Source organism: Anser cygnoides, chromosome 8 (genome assembly GCF_040182565.1).
Source record: "Anser cygnoides isolate HZ-2024a breed goose chromosome 8, Taihu_goose_T2T_genome, whole genome shotgun sequence".
Taxonomy (NCBI): domain Eukaryota; kingdom Metazoa; phylum Chordata; class Aves; order Anseriformes; family Anatidae; genus Anser; species Anser cygnoides.
Genome location: NC_089880.1, coordinates 17,514,242 through 17,540,675, shown reverse-complemented (window position 1 = coordinate 17,540,675; position 26,434 = coordinate 17,514,242). Strand labels below are relative to the sequence as shown.

The window sequence follows — 26,434 nt, the reverse complement described above, 5'->3', positions numbered from 1 at the left end:
AACATCTCCAGATAGTTCAGTTGGTCTCATAAGCAATTCTCTGTCCTCACACTCTACTGCCTTTATCGATCTTACTTGGAACTTTATTGGATCTGAACTGACAGAAGACAGAAAGTTGGGGCCTCCTACTTTATATTATGCGTGCTGTTATATTTTCCTCCGACTGACACAGGAAAAATAAAACACAAGTAATGCCAATATGCCTAGTATCACGCATTTTCAATGCAATCCTGAGGTACGTTATATTAGGTGGGTGAAGAATTGGTATCATATGTCAAGATGTCACCTGACTTTTTTTTTTTTTTTTCCAATCAGAGATTACAAGATCACCACAAATAGTTTAAATGAAATCTGAAAGCAGATGAATGAATTTAAACCTCTAATTCACTAAGAACTAAAACTTTAAGTCTAAAGGACATACGTCACTTCTGGGTGATTCCAAGGGAATCTACATTTTTCACCAGAATTTTAGCATCGTAGGAAAATGTGACAGTAGTAATAATACATGATATTATACACTGCAAGACAAGTTGGACAAATTACATCTGCTACTGAATAGATGTGGAAAGAGTCTGTATTAGAAGACTTCCTGCTGGGTCACAAACATACATCAGTAATGGTTTGTCTTCAGCAAAAGAAAAATTGCCATTGTCATATTCCAAAGTGAGTGTAAATTGTTTCATTATAAACTCCCTGTTGGTCCCTGCTTAACTGAGAAATCATTCAACCTAAATTTATCTTTTCTCTGCATGGCTTTGCTGTGTGTAGGTATCACCAAACTCTGCCTCAGTAACAAAAACATTATTCCCTTAAAAAACAGATCACACTCTTGATCTTTAGCAACACTGCCACACGTTAACTCTCGGTTTCCGCCACTTAGTTCTATTTGTAGTATGAGGCTCCCGGTTGCACAAAGTCCAGGCTTCATTGTTACTGATTCACAAGACACTCTCTACAAACTTTCATTGTGCTCAACAATTAAGACATTTACATTTCATATGTAAGCATATTAATACATGTATTTTGAAAACGTAAATCTATTTTCTATTTACGGGATTTGCTGTAGTGTCAATAGAGAGAAAATCTCAATCTAGGTTAGCAATTATATACTTTTTCCTGCCCTCCTCCATTCAAATCACTTTTTATTTCCTAGTAAGCTGACCCGCTTAAGTAATGCCACTTAAATGCACATAAAACAAATACGTTGTCTTTGTGGTTCTCATTTGCATTTTTTACTCTTCCATCACATTTTTAGCATCTGATGGTAAAAGGGTAAGTGAGAGCAAAGACTCAAAGAGAACTGTGAAGCAACCACTCAGCCATCATCAAGGCTCTGTTTAGTGCAGGAGAGTCTTATTGTTTTCTCCAAGAGCTCCACTAAGGAAGGCTTTGTTGAGAATAAAATTTTTTCATGCATAGTGCCATGAAGTGTCAACCTGAAGCAGTATCATTTCCACCTCACTTAGACTCACAAACAGCTCTATTATATTAACAGGAGCACGGCTGAGAAAAGTGAATGAATCCGGGCACTCAGTAAATACTTATCTGCTAGATTGTTAAGTGTTATACTTGCATTTATTTGCATTGGAAACTTCATAGGTTTGATTTTTGTATGTAAACATCTGTCCGTATTTATAAGGGGGGTAGAGTTGTTAAAAACAAAATGAAAACCAGGAAGACTTCTTTCCTTTTTGTTAATGAGAGACTACAAGCAAGATGTCAGAGAACACTTCCTATTAATTTAATCTCAGAGGAGTAAGAACATATTCTGTATTTTACCACTCTTCACTGGAAACATGGAACAATTTGCATCTCATTCTTTAAGAAAGGAGGTTGGAAGAGAGGATGTCACTAAAAAATGAGGTGATTCAATCTTTCCTGTGTCCAGTTTCTCCTCATTCTCACTGCCCAAAGTGACAGCCAACTCAAACACTAATTTGCACAGGCAAACTAAGCCAAGGGATAGTGCTGTCTCAGAAGACAGCAGGAAGGGAGAATTGCTTCAGTAATTACGGTGATCAAGGGCATTCTTAAAGCATATCATTCTTCTTTCATAGGGTTTTACAGAAGAGGAAAACTAAGAATGGACACATCAGAAGCATAGAAACACCCTTCTGCTTCTTTTTTTTTTTTTAAATAATCCATGATTTACTAGGTTGGCAGAACATTGGTTCTTCCAAATCTCTCGTTCTAAACAGATTTTTCCAGTTCCTCCTCTATACCAGGAAATTTTGGAAAAACAGATGAAGTAGAAGCCTTGAATGATGAAAAATGGTCGTTTACTTCCAGGTGACCCTGAGGTCTCCTTTCAACCCCTTCCAAATTAAGAAGGAAGCTTGCAGTCTTCTGTAGTATGCAGAAATTTAGAGGGGTTCCTAGAAAGTGAGTGTTGCAACATGGCTTCTATTCAGTTAAATCTGAATAAGGGTTCTTTCCTGTAAGAACAAAGAGAACCTGAGCTTGCTACCATCCTCCTCTTGCTGTTTTTCAGTTCAATAGCATACAATGGAGAAACCATGGGTGTTCCTGAAACAGTCTGCCTCTCTCCACTGGCAGCTAGCAGGTCCCAGCTAGTCCAGCTGTGGCTAATTTAAGAAGTCACAGGTGCAACAATAATGTAGCAGCAGGAACTGAGTCATTGTGGATATTCTTTTAGATATCTAACTGCAGCTACAGGCTGAAATCTGTCTCAGGTATGAATTCCTTCAGATCCAGGAAGACGGTTAACCCAAATCTTCAGCAGGGACCTCAGACGTTAGATACTCAGAATTTAACTGTACTCCGAATTTTGGACGTGTGTGGTGTACTATTATTCTGGAGTTTCCCTAGTCTTAAATTACATAAAAATTAAGAGTGTGAGTAATAAAAAGCAGTGACAAGTATTCCTGCTACTGGCTTAGCTTTCCTATTGGGAAAAGTAGTGCATGAAATATTATTAGATGGTTTGCTGTAGCTGCATGATATCTGTTTATTAGAACCCACTGATGTAACTAAGAAGCATAAACATTACATTTGCCAACAAAACTATTACTACAGAAAAGCACACATCATCACAGAGAGTCTTCACAAGGGTATGTTCCAGAGAGACTTGCATTAGGACAATCAATAATTTGTGTGCTTCTGTTAAAAAAAACTTTAAAAAAACAGTACTTCATGATATTCAAGCAAAACTTTAATCTTCCTTTGGACAAACACTTTAAAAAAGGAAAGACGAAATGATGTATTTGAATATAAGTACCTTACAGGGAGGGGAAAAAAAAAACGTGTAAGAAAAAAGAAAAAGATTTTCTATTAATCCAAGTCAAGAGCAATAATTGTGCACAAAAGAAATGCATTCAAAATGCACTGCATTTAGTGGTAGGATCTCACTTATTCCAAAGCTACTCAAACCAGCAATCTTTTAATGAAGTATGGCTACGTAATTCAGATGCAAAAATGAAGTGTTCACCTTGTGAGAAAAGCAGCACAGAGAATCCATTAAAGGAGGAATGAGAGCTGGAGGACACAAGTTAGGAAAACAATACAGATAAAATACGAATAAAAAAAGAACCAGTGCACATTTGATTTCTGAAAACTTTTGAAAAACAATAGTTGAGGGGAAAAAAAAGAGTAGAAATCAAAACAAAGCTTGTTTTCTGACTTTTACCTGCCAAGACCAGAAAAAATGCAGATAGAAAAAAGAAAAGCAATATCTGAGGATGATGTGAACACACCAACTGGCAGGCTGGAGAGTGAGTAACCGAAGGGACTTACAAGGTGAAAAACATTCTGAGTGCCAGGAGAAATGACTTGTATGTTAATCATTCACAATCTGGGAAAGAATTAAAATGCCTACCCATTCCTCGATGATCATCAATTCTGGACTTTATTGATATGAATGTTATTTAAATAGAAAAACATGAAAAAGAGTTAAATATTTTTTTCTGTTTGCCAATACATTTCAGTGCAATCATTATTCAACTAACATGAAGTCCTAAGTAGAAAAAATTCTTTTGTTCCTGAATCTCTTGTTCCACTTCAAAATTAATCTTCTCAATCTGTCTGCACATTTTAAAAAACATCTTTTGAACGAAAAACATACTAAAAGATCACTTTAATGCCATCCTTTCCAAGACCTCTTCTCTCTCCAATTCTGTTAATTCTAGCTGTTTGTTATTGTATGGCCATAGCAAACTATAAACACTGCAGGGGGGGCTGGAGGGGTTTGGAAAGGGCATCTGGTTCAAGGTTAAGCTGAGATAAAGCCCTAACTTGCTTTAGACTTATCTATGTCTCATCTCAACTGCCCGATATGACTCTATCTTCTTGCCGAGCTGTGTTATCTGATTTTGATAATATGCATCAGCTGACAGACTTCTTGTCAGGGTTTATTCTTGCCACTGTAGTTTCAAAAGCTGGCTGCAATGAAGTATGGATAAATATTTAGCAAACCTAACAATGTTTGAAAATCATTGTACTAGTCTGTTTTATAGTAAACTATCTGACATTCGGTAGTTTTCAAACACAGGTCAGTTAAACCTGCTTTTTGACTATTCCCAATGAAATTAGGGCTTCATTAATTTCTAGTTCATTCTTAACAGTCTTGATATTTTTACCCCAATCCATACTATTTTAAATATACTCTGCTGCTTAAAATGCCCAATAAAATCTTCCAAAAATATTGGAAAAGCACCAGCAGCATATATTAAATTGGGAAAAATTAGCAGCAGAAGAAAAGGCTCTAGGGCCTTTACTTACGACAGAAAAACACTGTCTTGAGTAAAGAGCAGGAGATGGCTTGAAAGCCCAGATCAGGTTTTGAGAGTATTTCAGCTGAATTTTGGAACTAAGAGGTAGTGATATTATCCAAGCCACCAAACTTTGAGAGGTTTTTAAAGGATTCAGGCTTTGGCCCATGTCAATGCAAAAACAGCTATGTTGATTCTAAAATACTTTTGATTTTCAGCATTACAGAAACAGCTGACTGTGCTATACCATTAAAGACTGTTTAGAACTTCAAGCTTGAGCTGGAATGGGGCCAGAGATGCCTACATCTGTTTTTATACTTCAGTGATCACTTACTCTCAGTAAAGAAAAGTAATGGTTTGGATTTTGATCCTGTCCTATTCTGTGCCAAAGCTATTCAAAGAAACCCTTGTCTTCAGCCTCCCATCAACCATGTTAAAATGTATTTTCCTGAACATACATATTTATTTATAAGAATGGATTCAAGGAATACTTTGGTCTGTATTCAGACCAAAGAATACAGAGCTCACCAGTAGATTCCACTTATAGCGCTTCTTCAGTACCCATACCTGACATGCTTTGCCAGATCTTCTGATTTATAAAACAAAGCTATAGTAATTACCACAGGACAATACTATTCCCAGAAATATCCTAATTGTAAAATACTTGCTTCTGTTTGACTTGGTTTATTCAATTTCTTAAGATTAAACCTTATTAAAAGACAAATAGCCATTATTACGTACATTACACAACATACAAAATATGTAGGTTTTGTTACTCCACTACCTTTTTTGATGGTGAAAGTAAATTTTCCAAAAAACAAGACAAAAAATTATTAATGGGCTATTCCCTGTTCTGTTCTTCATTCAGCATCTAAATATTTAAGGTAATCCAAAACTTAACTCCACATATTATGCAAAACACCGTTTAAAATGAATTTATGTTTAACGTGACCTATAAAACCTTTCTTCTAAGCCTCAGTTGAGGTATCAGTTGCTTAAATATGTTCAACACATTTAGCAGAATCCTACCACCTCTCCTATCCTCATTTAATTAAGAATTACTTTTGCCAGCCACAGGAGAACCAGAAGAGCTTTCTTTTAGTTATTCACAAAGTGGTAAAATAACACATGCAGATACAGCAGCTGACAACATAAGCAGGGTCAGTATTAGGACAAACTGGCCAAAAAGAGCAGCTTTTGGCATAATTTTAATCAGTCCTTGGGTACATGAAATGTCATGGAGTTTCATATGAAATGAAATTATCCCTTTCTCTTAGCTTATTTCTGTTCCAAGTAATCCTCTAACTCTTTATTAAACATTATCTTTGCCATCTGCTCTGGGTGAATGTTCAACACCTTGCAGAAGAACTCGGGCTGATTGGTTTTTATGGGCAACATGATCTGAGTTTTATGCACATACTTAGGATTATGTCAAGGACAAAGAGGATGAATAATCCATTAACTATAATAAGCAAGAACCCATATCAGCGCAGCTAGAACATGTGTTATGTTTCAAAAGCAAAAGATGAATTAGAGATAGGCGGATCATAAAATACCCATAACCCAGGACCCTCTCTATACTAGGACATCATTTCCATACACACACACACTCCACTAAACAGTATTTCTGGAAATGACGTTTCAGTCCTGATGAATCAGACTTTTTAGTGCTGAAATGGCATTTCCAAGCCTACAACATGCAAAGAAATAACCCTGCTGAATTTGACATTTCCTCTAACATGGAACAGATGGGAGCAAAATACCTGCCCTATGCATAGGTCTTTAAACCACATCTATACGGTCAATAGCAGATTGTTACTTTATTTGCATACTTTTCGGAAGCCTCTAAAATAAATCAGTATGGAGCCTCTGCCACGTAAAGTCACAGCCTACAAATTTACATTAAAAGAAGTAATTGTCAGAGGTTAGTCAAAAGTTCTTATTAATTAGATCCAATTATTGCTTCCACTCTTTGATAACCACAAACATTAGAATTAACATTATCACTATTAATCCTAATATTCAGTGTAAAGTGTATCATCCTACCAAGACCTCATTTGCCGCAAAACATATAATTGTAAGAGTTTGGTTTCTTGCTCACAACATTTCATGTAATTACCCACCTCTTTCACCTTTACACAGCTGTTGCAATCATTTGTCTTCCTTTGCCTAACCTTTCAGACCAAAGTAGTTACCCTCTCTTATACTATAAAGGTTTATGATCCCATAATGAACAACAATTATGATGGCATCTGATCACAGTGTGTACATTAACGACAGAAAATATCTGGACAAGATGTCTTTACTCATCCCCTTCTGGAAGGTTTGCACCAGATACCCTTGCAGCATGCTCTAGGATGTAATTACAGACTAGTCTTTTAAACATTTTCAGAAATTTGCAGATAATTGTTTGACCCATAGTGAGCAGTATACTTCACTACATATCATTCTACAAATGAAGGGAATGGTCACGTTTTCTACTGTTCTAAGTCATCTGGAATCTGTTGATTTCAGTAGAACTACATTAATTTAAACCAACAGTGCGACCTATATACTTTTAGAATCAGTGACACACTAAGGACTCTGAGAGAGGTATAGACTTCTAACTATTGGATGCGCTACCACAAACTACGAGGGATGTCCAGCTGAGAGCTTTGACTGACAATAGAAGTCAATATTATATTCTGGTATTCATACCTCAGTACTCTACATGCTTAAGTTGGCCTGGGACTTTGACTCTTTTACCATCTCCTCTAGTATCCACTGGAAGCAAAACAAGTAGAAGACAACCACTAAAACTTTCCAACACATATTGTGCTTCAGACCATTGCACTGTAGCACATTAGATTAGAGGGAGATCAGATTAGACCCTAACTCACTTATTATATGGGAACCTGCTGACGTTGCATACCCTAATTTAAATCTTGTGTGCTAGGCAATATATGAAAATCTACACAATAGCTGATAACATGGGTTCTTGATAAACTTCTTTTCCTAAACTTCAAGACTAGTGACCATCTTCGAAGTACAACTTACGATCAAAAAGAATTCAACATCAAAAAGAATTGAGATGAAAGAACACAAAATGGCATTCTCTGAAATGGCAAACAATAACCTAGTGCATTTCTCTCCAAGTCCTCTTGCCATAGCCAGCATTCAGTGGCAGTAATAGGTAGGCAAGGCAGGATCCAGATACTAGATGCAGCACCACACATCTCTGTTTTCTCTCCCTTTTCCTCTACAGGAGTTCTGTGCTCAGGAATAACCAAAAAAATCCCATTTCTACATCATCTCAAACACAAGCACAGAAGTCCTGGGTGCTGAATAAAGGAAGTGAAGGGGAATGTTATAAGGAGTCTTTCTACAGGCACTTCCAGCTGAGATCCCAACCTCCAACTGTGTTTGGCCCTATCAGAACCACACTTTACTTATTTGATCAGTTTAAACTTGCAGTCTCTCATTCCCAGATTTAAACACCCAGTGTATTCTCTTCAGTTAAATGTATTATATCCTTGAATGCTTCTGTTTTACTGGAAAATGTATGTACCAGTAGAATAAATATGACATAATATGGCACATTATTTTCTGAGAGTGATGCAGAGTTCTGTCTACATTTCCGTAATTATAGCCGTATTTATGTCACAGAAGTTCTCATGTAAAAGAATGGCTGCTTGACACATAGGGAGTTCTTTTTAGACTAAGCAGTCATTGTGGATTCCCCAGGTTGGAATACAAACACCTTTACTAAATGAAAGGGCACCTTCGGAATAAATACATACTATTCGGAGAAAATCCCATACAGGAGAGGATACTTCTCCTTGCTGAGCAGACAGAAAAAAGGGTTCCAAGCACTCAAGTCTGGTCAGAGGTCTAGGCCATGCACTAGAAGGCACTCCCATCAGCTCCTGGCCTAAACACTGAACTTCAATGACTCTTAGAAAGTACAGAAAGAAGTTCTATTTTTTCCTGCTTATACTTCCATTAAACCTCTTTGACTTAAAGGTTTTCAAGTTCCTTTCCAGGTGTGCCTGTGGAAGAGTGTCAAGTCCCAGCCCAATGGGAATTTTAACACAAAAGATAAACATAGCCTTCATTCTTGTCTAGAAAGTGACTCTCCCCTGCCCACATCTTGTTTGTGTACATGCAGGATTTACCTGAGGTAGAAGGACAGTGGGATATGTGGAAGAACCCTCTCCAAAATACAAAACCAGAAAGTATAAAAAGAGGAAAGCAAAAGAGTTAAGTAAACTGTTGAAGGGAAATGAAGATTTTATACAAATCTTAACTACTAGCATGAGTAATACACAAAATGGATTTGGTTTAGGTTACCAGCTTTTATCCAGATTATCCAGACAATCAGCATCTGGTTTAAGTCCACTATGCAACCATCTGTAGTAATGTCACATGAAGGATTATCCTTATCTGACATTTATAATGAATACATGGATGGAAGAAGAGGAAGGAGTGTGTAATGGAGTGCAATTGTTACAATTTTTAAGTCAGGTGAAACCACATCTTTACTTGCCAATTCTGATAAGCATTTAAGTATGTATAAAAAAAATCCCAACATATCCTCATTGATTTTTTTAAAGAAAAGCAGGGATATTGAGAAAAAATAATATATTCTTATATTTGAGCTTTTACACATAACTAGAACATTATATAAAAATAAAGCCTAATTCTCCATGTTCAGTTGTGACATATGGGTGTGACCACAAAAAAATAAAATAAAAATCAAAGACAATCTTATCCTAATCCTGTAAAGTGGTAAGTGTTTCCTGAAAGGTCTTGAGTGCCTTCTAATCCTACTGAGGATAGCCCAAAGCACAACAGGAGGCAATGGGAGTAAGTAGCAAGAGCAATGGTGGGCTTTCCTGTTCATAGGAGGAACGACATGTACAAAAAAGATCTGATATGTTAGAAAATAACCTGGTTTATCTAAACATGGAGTGTTTTCTCACTAAAAAGTGAGAAGCATGGAGACTGGAAACTTGGAAGGTGTGTATTTGTTTTCCACCTCCAATAAGCTTATATAGTACGTATAGCATAGCCTTGGACACAGATTATGTGGCTACAATTCAGAAAATTTGGCTTCTCTTCCAGGCTATGTTATTTACTCCATATCACAGAGCGTCCCAGGACAATGTCTCTACCTCTTGGCATCAATGTCTTCTCTCCACAAATGGTGACAGGGAAATGACCTCCTCTTGCTAAATCATAAAGTTGTGAAAAAGTGACAAGACATAGGAATCTATTACCACTATTAGTTTTAATACATCAGAATATGTGATGAAAAAGCTAATTTTAGAAGCAGAAAGGAAATTCAAATCAAATCTTAGGAAATGTTTTGATTTAGGGGGGTTCTCCTTTTGGGTGCAATCAAATATTTGGGATAGGGAAAATGAGAATAAAGGATCCTATAAAGATGACTCAGGTAATACTACCTTCGGAAAAAGAACAGAATTTGAATGACTCTAGATTAGGTCAAACTCACCAAGAGAAATCTTTTTATCATAAAATGGCTAGGAGAAAGGTCTAATGAAGTCTAGACTAAGTGGTTTGAGGCTAGATGATGTGAGAACATAGCAAATAATACTGTAGTAGAGTATTAACAGCTAAACGAACTAGGTAGATTGTGACAATGCCAACCACTCCTCCCCAGTTTAAAACAAGTCTGCTAAGTCACACAGCAGAAGTACCTTGAGCAAAGTCACAGATAATATCCAGGGTAGCTTAAGAATTAAGCCTCAGCCAGTTTTATCTAGTCTTAACGAAACTCTAGAACGATTCCTATTGGTCATGTAAGACATGGATATCGCATTTCCTTTGGTGAAATGGCCACAACTAATAGCTGATATTAAAAAAGGCTTCTTCGTATGTATATTATTAAATGTCACATGCTATGAAGTAGCCTGACTTCTTTTTTCAGACATCTAGATACTGCTGTTACCAGGCAGAATGTTGCTAATGACTACGTTTTATAAATTCGTGTGAGACATTTTTATAGCACATGCTGTATTGGCACCATTGCCCAATACTGTATGCAATTACTTCGTTGTTGCTGTTGTTGCTGAGGGCCAAGCTCTAACAAATTAAATTTAGAAAAGGGAAATAGGCTTATATGCAAATGGAATTAAATGCTGACACAAGGATAAAACTGCACTGGATTTAGATAGGGCTCTCCCCCCGACTTTTTAACCAATCATTAGATTTAAATTGAGCAGACATTCATCTTTGATTTAACTCCACTGTAATCAATGGAACTGTAGCAGGGACCAATATGTTTTTGACAGTTTTTATGCAATGGATATCCAGAATGAAGTAGATGAAAGATTTTTTTCTTATAATTTATGAAATTATTTCCCCATCCCCAAATCCCTACATCAAGGAAATGAGTTAGTGCACAAAAATGGATGGAGCAGGCAGCTGCATGCCAAACACCAATAACTGATCACAGACTCTGTAACCATAAACTCAAAGCCAAAATATTTATCCGACTTACCTGTGATCCAGAAAGAACTCCCTAATGGTGTAAGTACAGCCGGATAATTGCATACTTTACCCCCAATATATAAAAAAAAATGAAGTGCATTTAGTGTTTCTATAATATTAGTACCACATATAAATAATTGCTAAAATTAGAGAAATGTTCTTTGGTGATCTATTGAAGACATGGAAAGAATAATGATTGTTTGTTTCAACATAGCATTAGAGGAGATCCAGTAAACTTTTAGAACCCCTGGTTGTATATCGTGCCTTTATTACATGACTTCTCCTGTACACGCTTCCTCCCTTACCTGTCTCCACTGGCACTTCTTGTGGAAAGAACAAACTGTTTATCAAAATACTTTGTAAATTAATCTAGGACCAGAGTACTCTGGCAACGTGCACTGTATATGGAACTAATGAGGAACTAGGGATCGTTGCTTGTACCAGTCTGACAGTTCTGATTTTTTTGGCACCTTGTTTTTTGGCATCTAATCCTCTTCATTTTTCTCCCTCTTTCAAGTTTTTCATTGCTTCTTTTCAGCTGACAACTCATTGCCTATTCATTTATTCATGGGTCTTTTTTTTTTTTTTTTTGGTTTTGAGGATTCTTCATTCAATGGTAGGTTCATATGAATTACAGTTTGTTATTCCACACAGCCACTTCTCTGTATTAAAGCCATCAAATGATATAGAGAACCTTCTGTACAGGCATTAAGTTTACCCTTATTGTGTCAGTTTTCACTTTTATAGTACTTTCTCGCACAAAAACAAAGTTTTGGCTTCTTTTTGACTGTACATATATAATATTGTTTTAGATAGCTGATAATGGTTAACCACCTATATTTAAAGGAAGCATTTGAAACCTTCTGTGACATGGTCACTAACAGCCAGAGTTTGCAGATGATCTGGCTGGAATATTACAGTAGTATGTGCTTTTGAGGCCCAGGGAGACCCAGGGTCCACAATAGGTAATTGAGAAGCCTATTGTCAAGAAAGAAGTCCACATATCAAAAAGATGTAACTGCTACAGTAGAATTATCCTCAGGTAGCAGAGTGGCCTCAGGGCTATAGATTGCCTTAGACAATGACAGCAAAGCAGACAAATTTTGAAAAGAAAAAAAAATTTAAAAGCAAGACACTTCAGATCAAACAGCAAAATAGCTATTTTCTATAGCTGCAAATGAATTAAAGTTTCTTTGTTCTTGTATAAGATTTGGACACCTTGGCTTATGTACATATAGGCAAAAGGTAAGAATCAAACAAGACGAATACCTAGCATTGTGCTTTGGGGGGGAGGGAGGAAGGGGGAGAGATTACTGATCTTTGCTTACACTTGCTGTTCTGTATCAAATCACTAGGGACATAGCAAAACAGTGCTTATCGGTACTATTATACTGAACAAAGGTACTAGAATCAGGTCTGAAGCACCTGCAGACTTTCTTCCTCCCCTCAAACAGACATAGTTGCTGCTTCTCCACACATCCAAAAAAAAAATATATATATATATATATAAATATATATATATACAGGTAACTTGCTACCAGCACATTTTTCTTTACTGGAGATTTTTGAAATCATAATCAGAATTACTTTGGCTACATGCGGTCCTACCACAGTATGAATAACCAAGAGAAGTACTGTGGTATCACATATTTTAATTAAAAGCTAGTTCCAAAAAAAGTTTAGTTAAGTTATTAAAACTTAAGCCAATAGAAAGTGAGGAAACCAAATGCTTTCATGGTACACATCCAGCTTACACATGCCAGAAAGAGGCGATCCTACCTTTGCAAGTACATAACTGTGTAACTTACAGGAAAGTTAAGGTTTTACACTTTAGCTACTAGTACTTTCAAAAACATGAAACATAAAAGCCTAAGTATTCCCCCTTTTTCCAATGGTAAAGGTTTCAAGTTTTTATCCTGTTCATATTTGTTACCACTTTCCCATCATTTATATTTCATTGATTTCAAAACACAGAAAATGGCCCATCAAGAGAAAACATTTTATAGATGCTACAAACCATACTACAATCCTAAATGTTCAGCAGGGAAACTACAGTCATTTTCAACTAATGCAACTCTATGCTTACTTTCTGGAGTGCTAGTCCTAAACATGTTGTTCTGCTTAGTGATTTGGTAAGACCTGGTAGTAGCACACTCCAGGTATTCATGCTTCTTACATGAAGAAAGAAGATTAATAAATGGCAACTAAGATTAGCATGAATTCAAGGGTCTAAGTAAAACTAAGATACAGGAGGCCTATTACTTAAGTCACATCTGTGTTAAGCTGCCCCTTGGAATATTACTAATATTAATAAGAAAGTTTTCAACTCAAGCATTATAAGCATTTTTCTTCCTACTTTTTAAACAGATGAAAAACAAAGAGCATTGTAATGAGAGAAAGATGCTTCAACTCATATCACCAGGAAAAAAAACTTGCTGGATATTGGAATCACCCTCAAAGAGTAGCACTAACAAATTGTCTTGAAAATTCAAGTTAAGTGGTCCATTCATTTTTAGATCTTTCTTCTAGTTTTGGAACTTATCCTTTTTGTCTAACAAAATACCCGGATCGATTTGTAGTTGCAAGAATGTTATTCTGTACGTGTTTCTTATGTCTGCAAGTAATCAGTTTCAAAATCAGTTAAGTCATTCAAACTGAAAAGAGACTGTCCATTTAAAGACATAATTCAGAGGCATATTGTCATTTTTTAAGTTGAAACAATAAATAAAATGAACCTATTCAATACTTTTTAAAATGCCTTTCAGTGCTCTGAGGTGACTGGCTGCTGTTCAGTGAAATCTCTCTGCTGCTCTGGAGCCCCCTGCTGTAATGTGAATACATACCTTGCCAGTGCCAAGGCAACAGGGGCGGCTGCCTTTGCCTGGCCCCTTCATCTGGAAGAGCTAGCTAATTAAATCCACAGCTGTGAATGGTGCACAGCTCTCAGATGGACATAACATCTTGTACTCTGAATATTCCCTCTTCACTTTTCACCAATTCTAGAACCTTATCTCAGTCTCTCACCCAAATTAAATGATATTCCTCAATAAAGTTTTATACTCCTCTGGGGAGAAAGTAGTAGAACAGGAAGTCAGAAAAGAGTCTTTTACACAAAAGAAAACAAAAAAGAAAGGATGCAGAACATTCAAGCATGTCATCTTCATACTAATCAAATGAATATCCCCAAATGAATTCTGAACTGAGTTCACTGCGAGAAACTGCCCTATTAATTGGTGACCAGCCACAACAAAGACAGAAAAAACAAGTACATGTAAAAGGAACCATCTGAACACAGAATCTGAGAACTATTTAAAAAAGCCATTTCACCACCTTTAACACAATGAAACATCCAGCTTGCAAATACATACTCCAAAGAGTGTGGAAAAAAAAACGTTAGTTACATTCTCAACTCAAGTTAATGAAACTGTTGGATGGCTGGCACTGATTCGTGAAGTAGGAGAATCTGGATTCAGTTTGCAGTGCTGTGTCTGACCTGTTATGAAATCTGACTGAGTTACTACTTGTCTCTGCCTCAGTTTCCTTCATTCTTACCTCAAAACATGGATCAGTTGTCATGGTGGGTCCATCTATGCTAAATCAGAGTGACAGAGGGGTGTGAGTGAAAATACTCACAGATGGCTTTAGTGGCTTGCTCAACTGTCCCAGTGAGACTTCAGTCACCCCGTTAAGCACTCAGCTGAGGCGCTCTGGCAGATTTTTGCATCCTGTGCTGTAGCCCATGTTTCCTGCCACAGTCCTTAGATAAAGGTTCTTTCAGCTGTGCCTACCAGTCCTTCATTCCCACCTCCCACTTACAGTGTGCAACAGTCACTTCGTGTAGGTGGCACCCTGATCTCAACTGAAACCCTCAGCACAACTTTACAACACATGAAACTAGGGGCTCCTGAAATACAAGCAACTTCCTTGCAATGATGCTTTACTGATGAACTAGCCCCGCTTTTCTTCCAATCTCATGTTTAGAAGTATTTCCCGCAATTCTAAGTAATTGACACCCCATTTGCCTAGAGTGTACATCCCTGCAGTGAGTGCACTGAGCAGCCAAAGAGCCAGTCCGTGGCCTCTACAGCAGCGCCTGCAGCACAGACGCACGCGTGCGGTGCCAGTTAGCAGGTGTGCTGCCTCCTGCTGCAAGCACTGCAACAGCCACTGCACAGGTGGTTGCTTAACACCAACAATATGATGCATATTTCCCGTGCTGAGGGGAAATGCATCTTTCAGGAATTGTATCAGGCTCTGGCAAAAAAATATTATAGCTAGAGAGAACATATTTCAATATGAGTGAGCTAATTATAATTTTGGCTCCTAAAGCTTTCTAACAGCCAAAATATAAAGTCCAGCTGGCATGTCCTTCCGCCTGCCTGAAGGAAATAATCCCAATTTATAGCATAATCAAAAATCATGTTTCCATATTTTGGGGGTTTTATAAGTTACTGCCAATACATCAGCCTATGGAAAAGCCTCAGATTGCTTTCCAAGTGATGGAGTGCCAGGAAGAAAAAGTTTCAATGTATACACACTTTACCACCTCTACACTGGTTTGAAAAGCACACAGGATTGCCTGGCTGGAAGTGAGGGGAAAGAAATATCCGTCAAATAAGAACTCTGTGAATCACATAGCCCTGTGCAATTAAGGGGCCGTTGTTAATTTTCAGATTGTCATAAATCCATTGGAGAATGAGACAATTCAAAAAATAATTACAATAGAATGAAGAGGGGACTGGGTAATCAGTTGAAATGAAATCCAGCCCACAGAAATAAAATATTGCAAGAAACCAGCCCTGAAATATGCTGGGAGAATAAAAGGCATATGGAACTGAGCGACTGCATACACACAGCCTTTTTTAAAGACCAAGGTTATTTGGCATGAAGACAGAGGGTGTTGCACAGCTCTGAAAACTGTTTTGCTAAGTACAGCAGGTCCCCAGCAGGTCTTCATTTCAGTCAATAATAAGCTAAAAATGTTGAAACTACCACAGATGTACAGGAAAGCAGCTGTATGGTTTTCACTCACTCTACCTGTAGTAATAAATAAATATATCTCAGAAAATACTATTGCACCATTTGCCCTGAAATGGCATTTTGACTACACACCTGCAAGGGCAGATACATTTTTCTACATCTCATAACCAAAACACTGCACTTCAAATAGCAGTTTGCAATGATCAAAACAGCATTCATATGTCTATTTTTAAGTGATGTTTCTTTAGAGATATAATTACAATTTTGATTACTTGTGCATTGATGTAAACTAAATGAATTATATTCTAGGTTTTATTGAAAAAAACATAAGGGACCAATCCTACAAACTTTACTAACATGAGCAAATCCTAAATAATTAACAACATTGAAATCAGCACAGCACTTCACATGTGTAAGAAGTTTATGTAGTAACCCTAAGTGACTTAAAGCCTAGACATGCTATTTTGATTAGTAACCCTGCAAACCAAGAATACAACCACATTTACTCTATGGCTGATAGTCATCTTGCAGAATCTGTACTACTTGAAGTGCTGTAAATAGCTTAACATTGGTTCAGATTCTGAGATTGCAGTCAAGTATGGTGTGCCTTCTATGGCACATTGTGATGCGAACACAATTTTCTGCATCACACTCATCCACTTTGCCTTTGTATGCTGAGATATTCAAATTCTTTCAATTTAAGTCAATGCTTGTTCAAGCCACCCTGTCTTACACCAGAATCTAGATGGAGAAGACTTTGCTAGCTAAGTGCCTGGAGAAACTCTTAGATTCCACTATTTTCTGCAACGCAGAAGTTCTGTGATATTCTTTCAGTAGTTCAGAAATATACAACCCTAAAGCATACTTTGGATGGCAACAGAGACAGAACAGAAATCTACCTCTACACACTGCCTACTGCCTCAGCCTTTGGCTTTTATGACACCAAACCCTTCAACAGTTCTCTGTGCCTCTCCTCAGCTTGCATTATATAACACTATAAAGAGCACAGTTTGAAGTTTTGAAGGACCAGTATTTTTTGACCTCCTAGCTCAATCCATTTTACATTATCATAACATGTATACCTGTTACAACAGTGAAGCACCTATCAGTCTCCCAGTACTAATACCCAGTCATTTACTAGCAACTACAGCCAGAACCCTGATTTTCTCTCAGGATCCCTTTCTCTCTTATCAGTTAAATACAAAATTCCATACATCTGTATACCTTGATTGCCTGGGTATCTTAACTGCATTGCCTTCTGAGATAACATTTCCTTGGTAGGGATCAAGTTTGTGGGCAAACAAAGCTGACGGATAGCAAGCATTCAGGGACAGTAATCACATAGGAAATTTACTGATAAGATTATACAAGGAAGGGCTACCAGCAGTGAAAAAAGCCTCCTGCATCCAGAGAGAGAAAATGTCAAGCCACTGAGTCACAAGATTGGGGGTGGTGGCAAGGATGAGGGAAGACTGAATATTCCAAAAGCCATCACTGTCCCAGAGTAGGAAGGTACGTAGTTGCTTCCATAAGAGCACATCAGAGCTCTTCACACAGACAGGCTCCTGAGGGAGGATGCTGTTCCCCCGGTCTGGGGCTGCAGGGAGAGCCTAGGGCCTCCCCCTGGGGCTGGGGCAGGTGGAGGCAGTGGCCTTACCTGCAGGAGGCGTGCTCTGGTTGAGTTGTGTAGCCAAGCAAACAAGCTGCAAGAAGAGGGAAGCAGACTGCGCAGCAACAGGAAAGATGAAAACAAGACTAATAGGATCTTCAGAAAGACCCTGCTGAGAAAAGAGCTTGAACTCCTAACAGCCTTAAAGGAGGGGCAGCCAGAGGCTTTGCTTATTCAGGTGGCTAATGGAGACTCCCAAGACAGTGAAGGCCAGAAGTCTGTGACTTTAGGTAACAGGAGGAAGGCTCTGTCTCCACCCACACATCTACAACTGCAGAATAGATTTCATTTCCTGATATGGAAGGTGAAAGCAGATGAGCGGAGTAAAAGCTCTGTGTAGGGAAACATCAGAACTGGCCAGAACCGTGAATCAGCACCAAATGGAAGTCAGAAGTCATATAACTGGAAACTCTCCACCCTGTAAAGGAAGAAGGCCCCCCCAGGGCTGAGTTGTTTTGCTACCTACGGAGGTTTGTTGCTTGCCAGGGGCTCACAGCCAGGCTGTTGCAGAGACACTACCACTGCTTGTCTGGCTCTTACTCCTTGCTTCTCACCCACACGGGCACCAGTCGTGCCTAACCTTTCTGATATCTGCTGTAAGGGCAACATGGCGGCATGCAAGCAGACAAATCGCCATACTAGTAAGAGATTAAATTAGGAAAATGGAGGCCTGTGGCTGAATGGAGAATTAGTGACAGCAAATATGTAAAAGAATCCCACAGAGAATAACTACATAGAAATCGCCATTGAAATTCCTTGACTCACAAATGGTTGTAGGCTACATAAACATTCAGGTGGTGCATTTGAGGTGTATTTCATAATTTTCTTTAGCTGTTTGTGTTTTTGGCCACTGTTAGAACACTGGGCTACATAGATCTTTAACTTGATTCAATATGAAAATCTTTATAAGGATTATTTTCAACTGCTTCAGTAACGTGCTAAAGTTACTATCTCAAATACCCAAACAGCATAACTGAGAAGAATCTCAATAATTTAGAAGGGTTTGGATTAGTTCCTGTTTTCCATTAGGAAAATACGAGGTTCAGGAGACTTGAAGACAAGATGAGCCATTGGAGAATTAATCTTCAGACATGGTCCACAGAAGTTTGAGAACTATCAAATCACTAAGTACTCAAAATTGTGTGCAAAATATGAATAAAATATTGATTTCATTAAAAATGTTAAGGACTACTTAATTCAACAACATTTTATATGTTTGCATATTTATTTCCAAATTTGCATATCTGTTTGCATATATCTTGTAAAGCTGAACGTTAATTATACTTTGAAATCATGTATAAATTGTAACCAAGAATGTTGTATGAATTTTTGAAATAAGAGATACACTCAAGTACCATTAATTATAAACTGCCATTTAAAGAACACTGAAGCAGACCTCATATTGAAAAAATATTGAGCCCTTGACAAATAAAAAAAGGCAGCAAGAGTTATTAACTGGTCTAGCTGATTAAACAGCATCTCCTACAAACATAGTACAGATCTTTTTTCTCTCTCCCTTCAGAGCACAGCTTACTTTTACTCAGAAGACACATGACAATTTGCCGGCCAAGATAAATACTGGTATGTACTGCAAGTATGATGCACTGGATTTTAATTTCTGTTTAGGATGATTCTCTTTTTGAAGCTCTCTTCACATGAAAATGAAATCCAGTAATCTATAACAATAGACAAATAAAACTTCAAGGATTACTTTAATGCTAGTGTCAAATGAGGTGAGTTGAAGTGATTTTATCACATGCTAATTAGATTTGTGAAATGATTCTCAGTAATTTAAAAAGCATTTACATAAGGTCAAATCCCAAGCAGCTTCCAAAAAACTAGACTTGCTAAATATACAAGATATGATGATCTGCCTCTCACTTAAAGTGGTAACTAGAGACAGTCAAATTTCAAAAAGTTTTAGATATAAAATCCAAGGTCAGGAGACCCAGTAATTATTAAAATCCAGGGGGTTCCTAAAGATTTGTTTCTTAAGAGTTATAACAGTATTGTAAAAGTATTATTTGCTCTTGTTAATTTTGAAAAGATGTGTAGAAGATCCATTAATACTGAAAAAGCACAATTCAAACTTAGAGCTTGCATAAAGAACGTTTGGCAAAATTATTAGAGCAAATTACTGCTGCTGGCCTTAATCAGACCTTAACCTATCTCCACCAAAGGTTATCTCCTTAAGCAGGGACAGCAGAAAGGTAAAAATCCACATCTCCCCCACACTCCAATCTGACGTTTTAATTTCACCAACAATGAAGCTGTGTTTGCCTTGATCCATCAGGATGGACACTAGGTAAGTAGATACACAAACTCACATATCTTGTTCTGGTACCTCAGTCTCTTGGGTGGTATCTACAGCACAAGGAACAGAACAGAGCTCCAGGAGCAGTAAAATCTCATACAACTACATGCACCATACAAATAGGACCACCTCCACCAGCTTTAGTGATGTTGCATGCACATACAACTTGAACTTTGCCTGTGAAGGTCTTACCTGACATTGATATGCTATCAGCCATTCATGCTCCCCAGTCAAAAAAGTAACTTTCTTCAAATCTATGGAAACTTCTCTCCATTATTTCCTATTAGAAATACAGAGCATTGCAAATAGGGGGAGACCCAAAAGATGTGCCGTGGAAATACAACTCTGTGGTTACCACAGTATTGCTGTTTGGTTCAAGATAATAGCCAAAGAGCAGCTACTTTACACACACAAAACTCTCATTTCATTGTGTTTCATGAGACATGCCACATCCTTTCCTCTTCAGCCCATATTTGAGACTAAGTGGTTCCATAAGAGAACAGACATACTCTAGCACAAAGTACTACAGATAACATTTAACCTTGTCCTTGTATCACCATGCAACCGCTGTTCACATTTGAAGAGTTGAGTTAAATTTGCATTAAATTTTAATAGCTGTTGACTCCTGGTATACTATGTCAACAGTAAATAATAATAGCCAATTTTCTTGCTTTCTGCAGGAAAATAATGTGAAACACCATGAGTTTTGACTTTAACTTTTTCTAATTTTTCCTTATTTTTCTTCCCCATCCTCTCATTTCACAAAATATTCTGCAAAAGAATACAAGTGCCCCAGTTCCTGAGACCTTTCAGAAAATAACATGCTGGCACTCCTCGTAATAACTAATTCTTGGTCTTGGTTCTTTCTCCTCTTTCAGTCACATAAGTATTTAGAAAACAAAAACACACACACACATACAATGTGCATCTACCAACACGGCTCAGCATTGTTAGTAAATATTAATGAACCTGTTTAGAGCCTGAGGTCAGCTATATTGTTATATATATGTATATTTGTGCAAAGTAAAAAGCCAGATAGTAAAGCACAGAGCTTAGAGAGCTGTGAATACTGTTCTTAAAATGAGCAACCAGCACGGCATTAAGCATGCATGGCTGTATAGAGCAAAAAACTTTCACCATGGTTAAAAGTGTAATGACTTCATTACCAGACGTGATGCTGTTTTTCCAATGCCTGTAGTCCTTCACCTACAACTGTGGAACATTTATTTGAAAACAGGGAGAAAGAAAAGATTGCTCCTGCTTCTTGAGACTAAGAAATTCTGTAGCATAAAAGAGAAAAGAGGAACCTGACAGGATTTCTGTAGATTTCATGGCTGTAATTTTCCATTATAAATGAGGACCTATAGAGAATGAATTAGTACAACATTGCACAGGCAACAAATAGCTCTTCCTTCTGGTATATTATACTCTAATGACAACGAAATGTCACTAACTAGTATTAAATATTCCATCCACTTGTGGTAGAAGCATTCTGTATTTCCTGTAATAGAAGGACATCATATTGGTATTTTGTTACAGAGCAGCATAGAACTAGACCTTTGGAAGAACTGAGATCCAAATGCAGCTCTTTGCTGTAAAAGTACCAATTGCAGGGATAAGCCAAAACCCTGACTCACTGCTGAGCACTCCTCAAACTCTGGTATGACTTTAGGTATCTGAGTGTAGAATCCATTTCTCTCACTGAATCTTCATGATTATAGACACCTATTTAGGTAAACATGGCAGAATAAAAGACTGCGAAGTCTTAAAAAAAAAAAAAAAAGACTGCAGCATGTGATAAACTAAGAGAGTTTGAACTTTAATTTCCTCTGTTGCTTTATTAAGGTTTGCTGCTTAGACACACAACAGCTATTGCATCAAAGTTGGAACTCAGTAACCAATTAGTAGGTGGTACTGGTGCTAGTTAATAATGGCTCAGAAATGTTGATACAGCAATTTACAGTTTGTGTGATTAATTGTTTTATTTTGGTGTAGGTAGGTAATTCTTTAAGTCTGATAATAATAATCATTCTAGTTTGGCATATCCAAGACTTGCAAGACTTAGATAACCTTGGATACCTCACAGATGTAACCTAACATCTAACTAAAATCTTTTTCTTGATTTTTTCAAGACTAATTATCCTCTCAAGTTTTTTTAGCAGCAAATAAGTTTCTTAGCTGAAAATAGTGTATCTGCAGCCAGCACTTCTTCATATATGCAAAAAATACAGATATCAGTGTACCTGTTGGTGATTTTCATATAGTATGCCTTAGATGGCTACTTTAAAGTATGAAGCAAAAAGTAGAAGACCTGAAAAAAGTACTAAATCCTTACGATTTAGCAATCTGTTTTGGTGTGATTCACATTCAGTGAAAGAAATGAAGACAGAGGAGAGGAAAATGTAATTTTCTCCTTTCCTAAATTAGAAGAAAGAATAATTAACACTGAAAAAAAGTCCTTTACGAAAGTGGAGGGAATTTATGATGATTGTAGTAGCTTTTCTTTGTAGTCCTATCAATAGAGTACGTGCTGATCACATTTCAGGAAAAACTGTTCAAAAGTAAGTTTAAAGATCAAATTTTAGAGAACATTTTAGTCTTGCTGGTATTTGTAAATATAGATCTGTACTTATTATAAATAAAACTTTAAACAATTGAAATGTGATGTAGGTGTGATTACAAATGAACTACTATCCTGTACTTTCAGGCACTCTACAATGTACCTTCTGTAATGCTTGTTATGAACAAAAAGACAGCACTTTATGTGGTATATTATCAATTACTCCTGCTCAGCTCTTTGAATTCTGCCTGGAGAAATGAGAGGACATAATATACAGACAGTTTGTGATGGCAGTCCACCTTTTCATGCGCACTCACGTGTACAGAAAGCACTGAAACAACAAAAACTCACTCAATAACGTCAGCAAAAATAGTCTCTAATCATCATTAGCTTGATTTTTACAACCACCATGCTAATCTAAGCATGATAATACTTCTCCAGCCTTGAGCACATCATTCTATAATGCATAAGCAGTGATGTCAGCATTGCAAAGAAAAGAGTGTATGGCCATTTTAAGGATCCTATAACCTGCTTTCTAGCTAAGTTTCACTTCTTCAATGATCTTAGAAACTCCCATAGCAGAGCCTACTCAAGATTGCTTCCTCAATGTAAGATCATTTTCTTGTAAGATCAGTATATGAAAACACAAATACGTCCATCCTTAGAGTAACTGCTTGGCTGAGTCAAAACCAATGAACACGAAACTCTAAATGTGGGATTCACCTTAGCTGTATATTAGAACACCCTGGAAGCCTTTCCCTTATTGATGTTCTGAAAATTATTTCAGCTAGGGGGCGTTCAACTGACATTTTTTACATGGCTGCACTTTTGACATTACCCTGTACAAGCAGATGTGAAAGAAACCTCCTGAGGAGAACTATAACAGAAAAACCCTAATATTCTGTGCTAATACCCTGTATTAAAAGGCCTCAAACTTCATTATTAAATTGTAGCAATGCAAGTAAACAAGTATTAGAATCTCCTACAGAAAGGTGCCTGCCATTCATTTATGCAGTAGCCATACCAGTACAGGGATACCCCCAAACTCCTATTTTGCATGAACCAGTGATGTGCATTATACCAATACAACAAAGCCAGAATCCAAAGAACAGATTACAGCAACAACAGTTTTACCAGTATAACTTCATGTAAACAAAACTTCTAATAGCATAAAACAGACAGAGATCATACCTCCTGTTACCTCTACTTTCCTAGTTGTTACAAGTGACAGTAGTAGTATAACTATAACCTGAACTATTTATCAATGCAAGTATTTTAATTTAAGATACTACATTTAGGGTATTTACAGTGGCAAAAGCTTCATTTCAGTTAAATAAAGTCTCTTTCCACATTTTATAGAATGTCAAGTTCAGTTTAAAAACCTGAGTCAAACACTCCCTAAAGGCAAAGAAATCAAAAGGCATGTGCATGATACTAAGTGATTTTTAAGCCACTCAAGATACAATAGGAGCAGACTTTCCTGAGGACTTTTGATTTGAAAACACTGAAGTACCTGGCCAACCAGCCAGCTCACTGCTGGTTCTCAGATACAGAAGCAGGCAGTCCGCAGTCCCTCCCTCAGCCCCCAGGTTTCCAGTGACCACTTTCCTGCAGTGCGTTCTACGCAATTACAGAGTTCCTGGGAGAGGCAACTGAGGGGCTTGCGATTAATGCCTGGCTTCTCTGACTATGTGTCACAGGCAGATCCCAGGTGCCAGCACCTCCACCTCACTCCTGAAGTTTTCTCAGTTGAAGGAAGTCAGAGACAGTTTCATCACACTCAGCAGGCTCTGCAAGAATAGAACATTTATTCCTGCCTCTTTAATGGAGATAAGATGAGTGCATCGACACCTTTTAACTGGCTGAAAGGACCCAGGGTTCAAAGTGTTGGACCCTTCCTAAGCACGTATACCATGGACAATCAACAAGCAAGACAAACACAAGTCTATCAGCGTGGGTTAGATAAGGGTAATGAGGCATTGAGGTAAAGCTGGTTAAACATTGAAATTTGCCTACAGAAACTGTAAACTCTTCAGTGCTGATAATTCTCTCTCTGGAATGTCATAGGTTTAGCTGACTGTGTTGAGCTGGAGGTCTGGTTAAGATACTTCTATGATACTTCTATGCTATGATACTTCTTCATTCCACATAATAAGAGATTTTATTTATATGCTGCTGTCTACCCCTCTGCAGACGAAGGAAGAGCAACACGGGAGAAGACACACTGCAGCATGGGACTCATTATATTTGAAGACGTCCTGTATTAAACTTTATATATCATAATTTCTATAATTTCATGGGTGCCACTTTAAGAAACAAAATACACTGAACTTTCATGGTGCTGTGGGAAGCAAAGCTGAACAGTACATCAGCAGTTATGGCGTTACATATGGACTTTTGCTTCCTCCTGGGAGTTGTTTTCCTTAGAAACAAAGCTGATTCCTATTTTCCACTTTGCTGATAGCTCTGTTCCTGCATAGTCTGTGCTGCGGTAGGAGCTATTGTGCACCCTTCCCGCCTACCCTTGCATACCCCCACACTTCCTCTTTTGTGGAACAAAAGCCTTTTCCAATTAATGAGGGAATTTCACAAAATTATATTCTATATCTGTAAGGATATAGAATGTAAAAATTTATGAAAGACCTTGTTCCAAAACACTTTCAATAAGGAAAGTATAAATTGTTACGCAGGAGTTGTGTCCCTACCAACTTTGCATTTAATCTTAAAAGTCGAGAGGGGAAAGCTTCTGGGAAAGACAGGCTTCCGTACCTAGTTCGGGTAGCACTACCTCCCAAATGATGAAAACAATTTGATTCCAGAGGATTAATTATGTAAGGATACTGGACTCAAAACTTACTAAAAATTCCGGTTACCTTCAGGTATTCTCAGCTACTGTCCTATGTAACTACCATTTCAGAATTAATTCATAGTCTGCAAGCAGTAATGATACAAAATCAAGACAGGGCAGGTTACTACAGCTATCAAGCTCCTTGAAAATACACTTTCTAACCTTCAGAAAAACAAACTTCCAATAAACACAAGAAGCAGGCTCCAGTCTATGATCAAGAAATCTCTTATCTTTTAACCCTGGTTCACAGGCTAATGAGACCGCTTTGAAAAAACCTGTCTTTAAGTGTCTCCCCTTTATCCTTTCCAGAATTCTGCAGGCTGTATTGCTCATTATGTGTTTCTCATAACACTGACTAGCCCCTGCCATAATCTCTCTCCTGCTGTCTGAGTGCAGGAACTCCTCACATCCAATTAAAGGGCCAGAAGCACAGGGCTTTTCAGCAAGGACAAGGAGGTGGCAAAGCTCACTGACTCTACAGGCAGTACTTGTTGTTATCTTCAGGGAGATATTTCATTACTCAGGAAGTCCGGAAGATGTACTTCCTGGGAGAAGGTGGATCTCTGCTGATAGAGGTGCTAATACAAACTGCGTTTGAGACTACTGTTATAACTTTATAAGTAAGAGATGTACAGCCAAGCTTCCAGCCTTTACCCTTTCCCAAAGCCAGTAAGCATGTTATTGTTTTTAACGTTTTGCATTGACACAGTGCTGACCAAAGGCAAATGCTACAAAACACAAGCACAGTCCCAGCATGTCACTTTGCACAATAAAAATGTAACAGGGAAGTGATACAATGCCATGCAAATCATTTCCTGGCCTAAATAAAAAGAAAAAAGAAGAC

The 26,434-nt window shown here is 37.6% G+C and overlaps 1 long non-coding RNA gene across 3 annotated transcripts in view; it reads right to left on the bottom strand.

Moving 5' to 3' along the window:
- LOC106034043 (uncharacterized) overlaps window positions 1-26,434 on the bottom strand; it is a 504,730-nt gene that overhangs the window by 458,963 nt on the left and 19,333 nt on the right. The window lies entirely within an intron of this gene.